This window comes from Dendrobates tinctorius, unplaced genomic scaffold, assembly GCF_039654945.1.
Source record: "Dendrobates tinctorius isolate UK_male_01 unplaced genomic scaffold, ASM3965494v1 ptg000175l, whole genome shotgun sequence".
In the NCBI taxonomy this organism is placed as follows: Eukaryota; Metazoa; Chordata; class Amphibia; order Anura; family Dendrobatidae; genus Dendrobates; species Dendrobates tinctorius.
The window spans coordinates 7,167,689-7,175,246 of record NW_027361842.1 but is presented as its reverse complement, the minus strand read 5'-3'; positions in this window follow the sequence as shown (position 1 = coordinate 7,175,246).

Genomic DNA, 7,558 nt, shown 5'->3' with positions numbered 1-7,558 from the left:
AAATAAAGCAAATTCTTATGGTCGGTTATCACAGTAATCTGATGAACAGCCCCCTCCAAGAAGTGTCGCCACTCCTCAAATGCCAATTTGATGGCCAATAGTTCCCTGTTGCCAATATCATAATTACGCTCCGCAGGCGACAGCTTCTTGGAGAAGAAGGCACACGGATGCAACTTGGCCCAAGAAGGGCCCTGAGACAGTACAGCCCCCACTCCAACCTCCGACGCATCCACCTCCACGACAAACGGTAAGGAGACATCGGGCTGCACCAGAATGGGCACTGAGGCAAAACTATTCTTGAGGAATTCAAACGCCTGTACCGCAGGCTCAGACCAGTCAGAAAAGTCGGTACCCTTCTTAGTCATGTCAGTCAGTGGTTTGGCAATCATAGAGAAGTTCTTAATAAATTTCCTATAGTAATTGGAGAAGCCAAGAAATCGCTGAAGCGCCTTAAGATTATCAGGCTGATCCCAATGTAGTACCGCCTGCACCTTTGCGGTGTCCATCTTAAAACCTGAGGCGGAGATTATATAACCCAAGAACGGTAGCTCCTGTACGAAAAACACACATTTTTCAAGCTTGACATAGAGCCTGTTCTCTCTGAGCAACTGCAGAACCTGTCTAACATGCTCTATATGTGTATCATGGTCGCGAGAGAAAATGAGGATGTCGTCAAGATAAATTATAACGAACCTCCCCAACAACTGAGAGAAGACATCATTAATGAAGTGTTGAAAGACCGCCGGTGCCATAGTCAACCCAAACGGCATTACCAAACTCTCAAAGTGACCCTCAGGGGTATTGAACGCTGTCTTCCACTCATCCCCCTGACGGACTCTTATAAGATTGTACGCCCCCCTGAGGTCCAGTTTGGAGAACCACCTGGCACTAACCACTTGGTTGAATAAATCGGGTATAAGTGGCATAGGGTAAGGATCACGGACCGTAATCTGGTTGAGTTCTCTGAAATCCAGACACGGGCGTAAACCGCCATCCTTCTTTTTAACAAAGAAGAAGCCAGCAGCCAGAGGAGAAGAGGAAGGTCTAATATGACCCTTGCTCAGGCTATCCGCAATGTATTCCTTGAGAGCTAGCCTCTCGGGACCTGAGATATTAACCCCTTCCTGACATGAGACGTACTATCCCGTCCACGGTACCCGGGCCCGTATGACCGGGGACGGGATAGTCCGTCTACCGCGATCAGCGGCGCCCACGTGGTGAGCGCCGCTGATCGCGGCCGGGTGTCAGCTGATTATCACAGCTGACACCCGGCACTACGTGTCAGGGGCGGTCACGGACCGCCCCCGACACGTTAACCCCTTGCACACCGCGATCAAACATGATCGCGGTGTACCGGGGGTTAAAGGGAAGCATCGGCAGGGAGGGGGCTCCCTCCGTGCTTCCCTGAGCCCCCCACGGCAGCGCAATGTGCAGTGCTGCTGCGGGGGGCTCCTTTACTCCAGGCCCCCGAATCCAAGATGGCGACGGGGGCCTTCGGGGGCCTGGGGAAGCTGGCTTCCTCAGTGCCTGCAAAGCGCAGGCATGAGGAAGCCTTGTGCACTGCCTGTGACAGATTGCTGATCTGTCACAGTGATCTGTGATGTGACAGATCAGCGATCTGTCACAGGACAGTGATGTCCCACCTGGGACTATGTAATAAAGTAAAAAAAAAATTAAAAAAAAGTGTAAAAATAAATTTAAAAAAATCGCCAAATAAATTAGTAAAAAAAAAAAAAAATAGTCCCCAATAAATTCATTTTTTGAAAATAATAAAAAAAAAAAACAATAAAAGTACACATATTAGGTATCGCCGCGTCCGTAACGACCTGCCCTATAAAACTGTCCCATTAGTTAACCCCTTTAGCGAACCCCTTAAAAAATAAAAATAAAAAACGAAGCAAAAAATAATGATTTATTATCATACCGCCAAACAAAAAGTGCAATAACGCGCGATCAAAAAGACGCATATAAATATCCATGGTACCGCTGAAAACGTCATCTTGTCCCGCAAAAAACAAGCCACCACACAGCATCATCAGCGAAAAAATAAAAAAGTTATAACTCGCAGAATAAAGCGATGCAAAAATAATTATTTTTTATATAAAATAGTTTTCATTGCATAAAACCGACAAAAACATAAAAAAACGACCTAAATGAGGTATCGCTGTAACCGTACTGACCCGAAGAATAAAACCGCTTTATCAATTTTACCGCACACGGAACGGTGTAAACGCACCCCCCCCAAAAGAAATTCATGAAACGCTGGTTTTTGTTCATTCTGCGTCCCAAAAATCGGAATAAAAAGCGATCAAAAAATTTCACGTGCCCGAAAATGGTACCAATAAAAACGTCAACTCGTCCCGCAAAAAATAAGACCTCACATGACTCGGTGGGTCAAAATAAGGAAAAATTATAGCTCTCAATATGTGGTGATGCAAAAACTATTTTTACAATAAAAAGCGTCTTTTAGCGTGCGACAGCCGCCAAACATAAAAACCGCCATAAATAGTAAATCAAACCCCCCGTTATCACCCCCTTAGTTAGGGAAAAATAATAAAATAAAAAAAATTTATTTATTTCCATTTTTCCATTAGGGTTAGGGCTAGGGTTAGGGCTAGGGGTGTGTTGGGGTAGGGTTGGGGTAGGGTTAGGGCTAGGGTTAGGGCTAGGGTTAGGGCTAGGGTTAGGGCTAGGGTTAGGGGCGTGTTGGGGTTCGGGTTGGAGTTAGAATTGGGGGTTTCCACTGTTTGGGCACATCAGGGGCTCTCCAAATGCAACATGGCGTCTGATCTCAATTCCAGCCAATTCTGAGTTGAAAAAGTCAAATGGTGCTCCTTCCCTTCCAAGCTCTGCTATGCGCCCAAACAGTGTTTTACCCCCACATGTAGGGTAGCAGCCTACTCAGGACAAATTGCAAAACAATTTTTGGGGTCCAATTTCTCCTGTTACCTTTAGGAAAATAAAAAATTGGGGGCAAAAATATCATTTTTGTGGAAAAAAATGATTTTTTTATTTTCACATCCGAGTGTTATAAACTTCTGTGAAGCACTTGGGGGTTCAAAGTGCTCACCACACATCTAGATAAGTTCCGTGGGGGGTCTAGTGTCCAAAATGGGGTCACTTGTGGGGAGTTTCAATAGTTTAGGTACATCAGGGGCTCTCCAAACGCACATGACACCCGCAGACCATTCCATCAAAGTCTGCATTCCAAAACGTCACTGCTTCCCTTCCGAGCCCCGACGTGTGTCCATACAGTAGTTTTCTCCCACATATGGGGTGTCAGCGTACTCAGGACAAATTGGACAACAACTTTTGGGGTCCAATTTCTCCTGGTACCCTTGGGAAAATAAAAAAATGGTGACTAAAAGATCATGTTTGTGGAAAAAATACGAATTTTTTATTTTCACGCCCGGGCGTTGTAAACTTCTGTGAAGCACTGGGGGGGTCAAAGTGCTCACCACACATCTAGATAAGTTCCTTGGGGGGTCTAGTTTACAAAATGGTGTCATTTGTGGGGGGTTTCCACTGTTTAGGTACATTAGGGGCTCTCCAAAGGCAACATGACACCCGCAGACCATTCCATCAAAGTCTGCATTCCAAAACGTCACTACTTCCCTTCCGAGCCCCGACGTGTGCCCATACAGTAGTTTTCTCCCACATATGGGGTAGCAGCGTACTCAGGACAAATTGGACAACAACTTTTGGGGTCCAATTTCTCCTGGTACCCTTGGGAAAATAAAAAAATGGTGACTAAAAGATCATGTTTGTGGAAAAAATACGAATTTTTTATTTTCACGCCCGGGCGTTGTAAACTTCTGTGAAGCACTGGGGGGTCAAAGTGCTCACCACACATCTAGATAAGTTCCTTGGGGGGTCTAGTTTACAAAATGGTGTCATTTGTGGGGGGTTTCCACTGTTTAGGTACATTAGGGGCTCTCCAAAGGCAACATGACACCCGCAGACCATTCCATCAAAGTCTGCATTCCAAAACGTCACTGCTTCCCTTCCGAGCCCCGACGTGTGCCCATACAGTAGTTTTCTCCCACATATGGGGTAGCAGCGTACTCAGGACAAATTGGACAACAACTTTTGGGGTCCAATTTCTCCTGGTACCCTTGGGAAAATAAAAAAATGGTGACTAAAAGATCATGTTTGTGGAAAAAATACGAATTTTTTATTTTCACGCCCGGGCGTTGTAAACTTCTGTGAAGCACTGGGGGGGTCAAAGTGCTCACCACACATCTAGATAAGTTCCTTGGGGGGTCTAGTTTACAAAATGGTGTCATTTGTGGGGGGTTTCCACTGTTTAGGTACATTAGGGGCTCTCCAAAGGCAACATGACACCCGCAGACCATTCCATCAAAGTCTGCATTCCAAAACGTCACTACTTCCCTTCCGAGCCCCGACGTGTGCCCATACAGTAGTTTTCTCCCACATATGGGGTATCAGCATACTCAGGACAAATTGGACAACAACTTTTGGGGTCCAATTTCTCCTGGTACCCTTGGGAAAATAAAAAAATGGTGACTAAAAGATCATATTTGTGGAAAAAATACGAATTTTTTATTTTCACGCCCGGGCGTTGTAAACTTCTGTGAAGCACTGGGGGGGTCAAAGTGCTCACCACACATCTAGATAAGTTCCTTAGGGGGTCTAGTTTCCAAAATGGTGTCATTTGTGGGGGGGTTCCACTGTTTTGGTACATCAGGAGTTTTCCAAACGCGACATGGTGTCCGATCTCAATTCCAGCCAAAAACGTCAAATGTCGCTGCTTCCCTTCCGAGCTCTGCCATGCGCCCAAATAGTGGTTTACCCCCACATGTGGGGTATCAGCGTACTCAGGACAAATTGCATAATAACTTTTAGGGTCCTGTTACCCTTGGAAAAATAAGAATTGAGGGTGAAAAGATCATTTTTGTGGAAAAAATATGATTTTTTAATTGTATGGCTTTATGTTATAAACTTCTGTGAAGCCCATGGGGGTTCAAAGTTCTCACCACACATCTAGATAAGTTCCTTAGGGGGTCTAGTTTCCAAAATGGTGTCATTTGTGGGGGGTTTCCACTGTTTTGGTACATCAGGGGTTTTCCAAACGCGACATGGTGTCCGATCTCAATTCCAGCCAAAAACGTCAAATGGCGCTGCTTCCCTTCCGAGCTCTGCCATGCGCCCAAATAGTGGTTTACCCCCACATGTGGGGTATCAGCGTACTCAGGACAAATTGCACAATAACTTTTAGGGTCCTGTTACCCTTGGAAAAATAAGAATTGAGGGTGAAAAGATCATTTTTGTTGAAAAAATATGATTTTTTAATTGTATGGCTTTATGTTATAAACTTCTGTGAAGCCCATGGGGGTTCAAAGTTCTCACCACACATCTAGATGAGTTCCTTAGGGGGTCTATTTTCCAAAATGGTGTCATTTGTGGGGGGTTTCCACTGTTTTGGTACATCAGGGGTTTTCCAAACGCGACATGGTGTCCGATCTCAATTCCAGCCAAAAACGTCAAATGGCGCTGCTTCCCTTCCGAGCTCTGCCATGCGCCCAAATAGTGGTTTACCCCCACATGTGGGGTATCAGCGTACTCAGGACAAATTGCACAATAACTTTTAGGGTCCTGCTACCCTTGGGAAAATAAAAATTGGGGTGAAAAGATCATTTTTGTGGAAAAAATATGATTTTTTAATTGTACCGCTGTACGTTATAAACTTCTGTAAAGCCCTTGTGGGTTCAAAGTTCTCACCACATATCTAGATAAGTTCCTTGGGGGGTCTAGTTTCCAAAATGGGGTCACTTGTAGGGGGTTTCCACTGTTTAGGTACATCAGGGACTCTCCAAACGTGACATGGTGTCCAATCTGAATTCCAGCCAATTTTGCATTGAAAAAGTCAAACGGCGCTCCTTCCATTCTGAGCTCTGCCATGCGCCGAAACAGTCGTTCCCCCCCACATATCAGGTATCTGCGTACTCAGGACAAATTGCACAATAACTTTTGCAGTTCAATTTCTCCTGTTACCCTTGGTAAAATAAAAAAAATTGAACCTGAAGTATTTTTTTTATGAAAAAAAGTTAGATGTTCATTTTTTTTTAAATATTCAAAAAAATTCCTGTGACGCACCTAAAGGGTTAATAAACTTCTTGAATGTGGTTTTGAGCACCTTAAGGGGTGCAGTTTTTAGAATGGTGTCACTTTTGGGTATTTTCTATCATATAGACCCCTCAAAGTGGCTTCAAATGTGATGTGGTCCTAAAAATAAAATGGTGTTGTAAAAATGAGAAATCGCTGGTCAACTTTTAACCCTTATAACTTCCTAACAAAAAAAAATTTTGGTTCCAAAATTGTGCTGATGTAAAGTAAACATGTGGGAAATGTTAGTTATCAAGTTTTTTGTGTGCCGTATCTCTGTGATTTAAGGGCATAAAAATTCAAAGTTGGAAAATTGCGAAATTTTCAAAATTTTCGCCAAATTTCCGTTTTTCTCACAAATAAACGCAAGTTATTTGAACGAAATGTTACCACAAACATGAAGTACAATATGTCATGAGAAAACAATGTCAGAATCCCCGGTATCCATGGAAGCGTTCGAGAGTTATGACCTCATAAAGGTACAGTGGTCAGAATTGTAAAAATTGGCCCGGTCATGAACGTGCAAACCACCCTTGGGGGTGAAGGGGTTAAACATTCTAGCTTTAGGTAACTTGGCCCCTGGTTTCAACCTAATAGCTCAGTCATAGGGGTGATGCGGTGGTAGTTCCGAACAACCCTTCTCAGAAAATACATCCGCATAATCCAGCAACGGCTCCGGGATACTGGGGGTCAAAGCGGAAATACATGTAGCCAGGCACCTCTCCTGACACTCCCTGCTCCACTGAATTATGTCCTGGGTCTTCCAATCAATAACAGGATTATGCATTGACAACCATGGAAAGCCCAGAACCATCTGAGCCGGTAAGTTACTAAGCACCTTACAAGTTACCCGCTCTGAGTGTAATACTCCGATGTGGAGTCGTATATCCAACACACACTCTGTGATCTCCCCTTGAGACAACGGGGAAGCATTGATGGTAACCACCCGGATGGGGTTCGGCAATTTCTCCACCGGAAATCCCGCTGTATGCGCGAACCTCTCATCAATGAGATTGGCAGCTGAGCCACTATCAATAAATACTGTAATAGAGAGCATTTGCCCCCCAAGTACCACCCTAGCAGGGAGCATACACTGGGAAACCATGACGGAGGATACACAAAGGCTCAGACTAGACTCCTCCAAACCCTCTGAGCCTATCAGTTTTCCGCCGGCGCGCCCTTCTTAGGTACCAGGGGGCAAGCGTTAATAAAATGTCCTCCTTTGCCACAAAAAAAACAGAGCCCCTGCCTTCTGTGCCAAGGACGTTTAGGCTTGTTACTCGGTGACTGTGCTATACCAGCGATCTGCATGGGTTCCACGGATTCACCCGCGGCAACCTCACCGACCACTCCCCCACCTCCCGGAGGCAACGAAACCAGCGCCCCCTGACGGAGACGTCGGTCTATGCGTACTACAAGTGCCATCGCAGCC